Source organism: Pinus tabuliformis, chromosome 9 (genome assembly GCF_031772625.1).
Source record: "Pinus tabuliformis cultivar Carrire ecotype Pingquan chromosome 9, CPIR1, whole genome shotgun sequence".
In the NCBI taxonomy this organism is placed as follows: Eukaryota; Viridiplantae; Streptophyta; class Pinopsida; order Pinales; family Pinaceae; genus Pinus; species Pinus tabuliformis.
In genome coordinates this window covers 797,746,910-797,754,541 of record NC_142307.1, presented here as the reverse complement: position 1 = coordinate 797,754,541, position 7,632 = coordinate 797,746,910, and positions in this window count along the sequence as shown.

Genomic DNA, 7,632 nt, shown 5'->3' with positions numbered 1-7,632 from the left:
TTGTTTTTCTGGTGGAATTAAAAGTTGTTTTGTTTCCATCCATTTAGCAAGACTATAATATTTCATTAGTTGACTGACTCGCGACACAATTTTGTCTATCAATTTAGCTCAATTGCGGCTAAAAAAGCTTACCCTTATTCCTAATTTAAGTCTCATCTACCACCCAACTTAATTACAATTTTCACTTTGCCTATTTATTAGATTTAGTTTTATAAATTTCATAGATAATTACACGATACTTAATATTATTAAGCTCCATTTCAAATTGTTTGTTGTAATATGTTAAACTTCCATATCAAATGTTGTGTATTACAAAAAAAAATATGTGCCTGTATAGCGTGAGTGTATAAATATTTTTTCACAAATAAACTTCGACTAAATATGTACGTAATACTCGAACATAAATCTCGTTGTACGTGATTCGACATGTGATAAGGACTTGTAATCTCTCATCCACAAGTAGATGAAGCAGCTGTGATTCGAAACACCTTTCTTTTATGCAGCTGTGATTCGAAACACCTTTCTTTTATGGTATAATGGTGATCAACTAGTTGACACAAAGCGCTGAGAAGTGCGTATAGTGGTGATCAATTAGTTAAACAGAGCGTTATAGGTACATTATTTTAATGCACCATTAGACTAGAAATACATCTTAACAGCAAAGGTGTTTAGACAATGAGAACAGAGGAAGCTATTTGCAATTACATTTGAGACCACATGAAACCATAGGATATGCGAGATTATAACAGTATTATTAATATAGAATATGCCTGGTGGTGTTCCATCGTACTTACGTCTATGACCAGTGCAGGTTTTCTGAAGTTTCGCGGTGGTGTTCCATCGTACTTACGTTTATTACCCGTGGAGGTTTTCTGAAGTTTCCTTTTGTTTGAATGTTACTTATATTTGGGGTATTTAGAATGTATGTCTTGGTAATTTTATTTTTGGTTTATTTTATTTTTCAAAGATTTTATATAATTAATATATTGACTTAAGATAGTTCTCGACATTAAGAGTAAACATTGAGTTATGTTAGCCTTAGCCTAACACCCTTTGATATTACTTATATAAATTTTATTACTTAAATTGTTGTTTGTCTAATTAATTATTTATATTGCATTTTTTTAATATAGAACATTGCAAAGAAATATGAAAATATGTAAGTACCCGATGTACTATAAATAAACAAAACGAAATGATATGTAATTATTTTTTCTTTTTTATTCTTTTCTTAAGAGGATGAAGACGAAGAGGAAATCCATAAATTAGGTACTATAAATAAAGAGAGTGAAATGTTATGTAATTATTTTTTCTTTTCATGTTTCTATTAGGATGATGAAGAGGAGGAGGAGGGGATCATGTGGTTGGGGAGGGGCAAGAGGAGGGGGAGATGATGAGATGGGGGGCCAAGGAGGTGGGGGAGTAAGCAGAGGGGGGGAGGAGGAGGTAGAGGACATGGGGGAGGAGGCAGAAGAGGTAGACGAGGAAGTAAAGGAGGTGGGGGTCGAGGAGGAAGGGGAGGAGGTGGGGCAGGCGGTGGCAAAGGAGGTCAAATAGGTAGAGGGGGACCAGGAGGAGGAGGAGGCAGTGGGGGACAAGGTGGATGGGGAAGAGGGGGAGGCGTAGGAGGAGGAGGAGTGAGGGAGGGAGGGTTATCGGGAGGAGGGAGAGGAGAAGGTGGAGGTGGGGGAGAGGGGAGAAGGAAGATATGGAGGTGGGGGAGGTCAGAGGAGGTAGACAAGGGAGGTAGGAGGGGGATGGGGGATGCGAGGGAGGAGTGGTTTGATAGGGAGGAGGAGGAGGTGAGGGGTGTGGGGAGCGTAGTGTGAGGAGGAGGCGAGGGGTGCGTGGAGGAGGAGGAGGTGGGGGGTGGTTGGTGTTAGGAGGAGGACGAGCGGGAGGCAGGGGAGGCGTAGGAGGAGGATTGGATGGGAGGGGAGGAAGGGGAGGAGAAAGATAGAGTGGAGGAGGGGGAGGTAGTGGGAGAGAAGGGGGAAGATATGGAGGTGAAGGATGTGCCAGGGGAAGAGAGGGAGAAACAGGGGGAGAAGCGGGAGGAAGAGAGGGAGAAACAGGGGGAGAAGAGGGAGGAAGAGAGGGAAGGAATGGAAGGGGTAGGGAGAGGAGGTGAGGATGAGGGAGGGGGAAAAGGGAGGAGGAAGAGGAGGCAGGTGAAGACGAGGATAAGGATGAGGGGGAGGATGGGATATCAGTAGAAGAGGGAGAGGGGAAGAGGTGAAGAAGGGAATTGGGGGATGAGGAGGAAGAGTGGGAGGATTGGCAGGTAGAGGAGATGGGGAGGAGGAGGGGGAGGATAGGGAATTACGGAAGGAGGAGGAGGGGGAAGAGATGGAGGGCAAGGAGGTATGGGAGGAGGCAGAGGCAGAGGGGGTAGACAAGAAGGTGGAGGAGGAGGTGGGGGGAGGACGCGTGGGAGGATAGGGAGGAGGTGGAAGAGGTGGAGCAGGAAGAGGTAGAGGAGGAGGTGAAGGAGGCATGGGAGGAGGAGGAAGGGGAGGAGGAGGGTGAGGTAGAGGAGGAGGTGAAGGAGGCATGGGAGGAGGAGGGAGGGGAGGAGTGTGAGGCAATAGGAGAGGAGGTGGAAGAGGCGTAGGGGGAGGAGGTGGAGGGGGGGGGGAGGTGGCTGAGGGGAAATGAGGAGGGGGAGGAGTGGGGGAGGAACGGAAAGGAGACAAAGGGAGAGGATGCAGAAGAGGACGAGGCCATCTTCATTTTCTTATTTGGTCTTCCACTTAAACCGAAATTAGTTCCATAGTTTATAAAAAGTAAATAATATAAGGTTAAAACATGAATTCATGAACAATCTTATGGGTGCCACAAGATCTCTCATGTTAGTCTTTTTATTTTCTTTTTTTCCCTGAGAGAATTAATATACTAGCACGAGTATTCATTTAGTACCATCTTAATTTTTTATTTTCTTCTCTTTTCGAAAATAAAAAATAAAATATTTCACCACATGTTTGTTATTATTATTTTTTTTATTTTCAACCAAAATTTAAAAAATAATAATAAATAGACTTACCCGGGGTATTACAATTACAATCCCATAATTTGGAATTACATAATTTTACAATTTAACTTGACCTACAATATTCTCATTAGAAATGACTTTTATCATTAACTTTATTCTAGCCGAATCTCTAAGACAATATGTGTCAAAATCAAATTTAGAAAAAGACATTAGAAAAGAAACCCTTACCATTTTTCTATTATCTCTTAATGATTTAGTCACTTTTGAATTTGGTAATTTCTCTTTTGGGATATTGTTCTGAGTTAATATCTTCACTACTCCTCTAATTCTCTATTTGGGCAGGACAACAAAACTTTCTACAATACAAAATGTAGACATACATTTAAATATTGAATTCCAAAGAAATAATGTAAGGAAAATACTCAAATAATATAAGAAAAATACTCACACTGGCTATTTTGATCAATCTCGCAGCTTTTTTTTTTGGGATCTGCTCAAACTGCAACTGGAACTTAGCGATCCTACGTCCCTGCATAATTCAAATTTATGATCGGAAATAGGACAAAAATATCTATACTCACAATGGGTACCTTGTTGAATATAGTCAATGGGTACCTTGTTGAATATAGTCAATGTTAAAGTGCATATAATTAAATTTTGAAAAACAGATCTATCCTTAGTGAATTTTAGGGCGTCAGAGGATAAAATAGAAAAAAATTATATTAATTTATAAAATTTTAGATACATACAATTAAGGTTATGAAAGAATAATAGATTAAATGGGCTTGAGACATCAACATCAAGGCCTTTAATGATCTATAAATTGTACACAATCATTGTAGCATCTAATGGGTGGATTACAAGTACTCATCAAGATCATTAGCTACCACAAAATTATTTTTGGATCAATATCAATAGTAAAAATATGATTTACTAAACATTTCTTATATTCCTTTCTCGTGAGGTTGAATTTTGAGTTACATGATTCATCTCTACCTTGGCTATCATAGTCTACTTTAAGTTATAGTTTTATTATTATAGTTAATGTGTTAGGCACTAATGTTGAGATACGTTGAAACATTTTAAGAGTTACAATGGCTTGATTTTGATAGTGTACTAAGTGTCATAGTTTCTATAATTCATTGCGTTAAAGATCACAATGCATTATTGTTTAATTAATTTTAGAGTTAGTCCCTTGAGGATTACAAAGTAGTCAATGTCATTGTTTCTTAATGTTAACAATTGTTAGAGGTTAAAGATCACAATGCATTATTGTTTAATTAATTTTAGAGTTAGGATTACAAAGTAGTCAATGTCATTATTTCTTAATGTTAACAATTGTTAGAGGTCGCAATATGGAAGTGTTTGTAATTCACTAAGAGTATAAGTGATCACAATAAATTAGGGGTTATGTTGGTTATGTACCATATCAGTTGGCATACACAATAGTTTGGGGCTAAGGATCAAATATTGTATTAGATATTATAGTACTCATAGTGGTCAATTGTTATACTAAATAAGGGATATATATATATATATATATATATATATATATATATATATATATATATATATATGTTGGGAAACCCAATGGATGGTTCTCCATGATTTCCCTCATTATCTTAATATCGCAACTACTTTGAATATAGCTAATGAAATCCTTAGGGATTTAGTATCCAGGGATTTTGTGATGGCTAGGGTTTTGCAAGAATTTTAGAAATAATGAAAAACAATTGCATTATTTGGAGCTCCAAGATAAATAATTTATTTATATAATTTATCGTTCAAATTTTCCAAAATTATAAATATCTAGAAAAAAATATAAATTAGAAATATTTTTATTTTTAATTAAGAATATTATTATTCCATATGATTTTTATTTGTTAATAAAAATTATTAATAAACCATATATATTGCAATGAAAAATTTCCTATTATATAACTTATTTTCAAATTTTATTTTGATAATTTTATTATTTAACAAAAAAATTGTTTATAATTACTTTCATTCTCTGTTGGTTGTTGGTAATTTTGTAAATTCATTCTTATTATTCTAGACATAATTGACATGTATAGATAAAGTTTCAGACAAATCGGATTGTGTGGATCGGGTCATTTAGATAGTCATTGGCATTTTAGATGGAAGGGTTAACTTTATGCATTCACATTTGCCTTTTCAAATTTCACCATTACTTTTTTAACTTTCAAATTCTGTTTTTCTATTTCAAAAGCAACTAACTATTCGCTCTTTCTAACTTGGAATATTTATTTTTTACTTCAAAAAAATTAACCGTTACTTTCATAATTTAACTTTTAAATTTTTTTAACTCGTACTTTTTTTATTTGCTTTTTTTAAATTTACCGTTAACGTTTATATTTTTCTTTCTAAGTATAGCTGTTATCTTTTTGCATTATTCCATTGATGGGATTTTTGGTTATAAAAGCAGGAAGAATTATTCGAGCGATGGCATTTTTTTAAAGTGGTTTCCTTCTTTGTTACAACAGATCTGCAGTTGGTTGCAGTAGCATCGTGATGATTTCTTTAAAGGTGGAAACCATTGCATCGCCCAAATGTATTAGGTCGAGACATAAAGGGTAGCACAATTCGTATGCAACGACCTAACGCTCAGGACGATGGCGTTTCCGTTGCTAACGCCATCGCCTCTCTATCTTTTTCAGTGTATGAGGGTAGAGGTAAGGAAGTCATTTATATCAATTTAAACATTTTGGTACCATTCTTGAGCCAAGATTTTCTTCCATCATTTTCGTAAAGTCTTGTTTATATAGTTGTTGCCTGCCACTCTAGGTAGCATTTATGGATAATTTTGTTCGCACATTTGAAATGCTGAGCACTTGTTTTAAAGTCTGGTTTAAAATTAATTTTTTTCAAACTATGGATACAATTTATTTCTACTTTTAAAGTACCGTTATACTTTTTGTTCACACCCGTATTTCTTAGCACTTTCTCATGAACATTCATCTCTCCTCACCCATCATTAGCCAATTAAATTTTCTTCTGAGATATAAACACAAATAAGGGTTACAATTTTAATAAACGCTCTCATTAGATATAATGGTGAACTAGAGGGCTGCGGGTACACAGTCTGAATGCATCAATAGATTAGAAATACATCTTAACAGGGAAGGTATTGATACAATGACCATGGCATACGCAAAGAGTACTGTTGTTTTTGTCGTAACCTGATTTGGTCTAATGACCATATGCGGGAAGGTATTGATACAATGACCATGGCATACGCAAAGAGTACTGTTGTTTTTGTCGTAACCTGATTTGGTCTAATGACCATATGCGGGATTATAATGTTATTTATAACTATATATAGAACATGCATGGTAATTGAACTTTTAGGTTATTTTAGTTTTTAAAGATTTTATATAATTTATATATTGATTTTAGATTGTTTTGAACATTAAGAATAAACCAGCAACAAAATTTCATATTATCTATATAAATTTTATCAGTTAAGTTGTTTTTTATATAATTAATTATGTATATTTCATTTTTTATTTAGATTGTTTCTTAGATTACCATGTATATATTGATATTTGTACTATCATTGTGAAAAAACATGAAAAGTCTTAAGTATTATAAATAAAGAGAAGGAAGGAGGAAGGCAACGAAGAGGGAGCATGGGAGGCATGTGGAGGAGCAAGAGGGGAAGGAGGAGGAGGATTGGAGAGGATGAGGGGTGAAAGGAGGTGGAGAGGGAGGAAAGGGGTCGAGGTTGAGAAGAGAGTAAGGAGGAGGAAGAGGAGATGGTTGAGGGGAGAAGGTGGTGGATGAGGGTAGGAAGGCGATGAAGAGGGAGCATGGTAGGCATGTGGAGGAGTAAGAGCAGAAGGAGCAGAGGAGAAAGTGAGAGGATGAGGTGGAAAAGGAGGTGGAGAAGGAGGAAAGAGATGGAGGTTGAGAAGGAAATAAGGTGATGAAGAGGGAGCATCGTAGGCATGTGGAGGAGTAAGAGGAGAAGGAGGATGAGGAAAAGGGAAGAAGGTGAGGCGAAAAAGGAGGTGGAGGAGGAGGAAAGAGGCAAAGGTTGAGATGGGAGGAAGGCATGCGAAGAGTAGGTTGTTGACAGTAGGGGGATGTGGCAGAGGAAAAGGATGAGGTGATAAGGAGGGTAAAAGGACATGGGAAGAGAAGGGGAGGGAGGAGGAAGAGGCAGAGGAGATGGTGGAGGAAAATGAGTAGTGGGGGAATGGAAGGAGGGAGGAGGAGGATGGTGGGATGGAGTCTAAGGAGAAAGAGGAGGATGCTAGGGAGGGGGAGAGGAGGGGATGAGGAGGAGGAGGAGGAGGAGGAGGTGGGGAGGTGGGTTAGTGAGTGAGGGGAGGTGATGGGAGGAGAAATAGGAGGAGGAGGGAAAGGGGTAGAGAGAGGTTGAGGAAGAGAATGAGTCAAAAGGGTTAGGCCATAGGGAGGAGCAAGAAGATAAAGGAGGAGGTAAGAAGAGGTGGAGTTAAGAGGAATGGGAGGGAAAGGGATAAGGAGGAGGTTGAGGAGGAAGAGGAGGATTTGATGGGTGGGAGAGGAAGGGTATGCATGAGGAGGAGGGTACAAGGGACATAGGAGAGCCAAGGATAGCGAAGAGGAAACTAGGAGAAAGAGGGGTAAGAGGG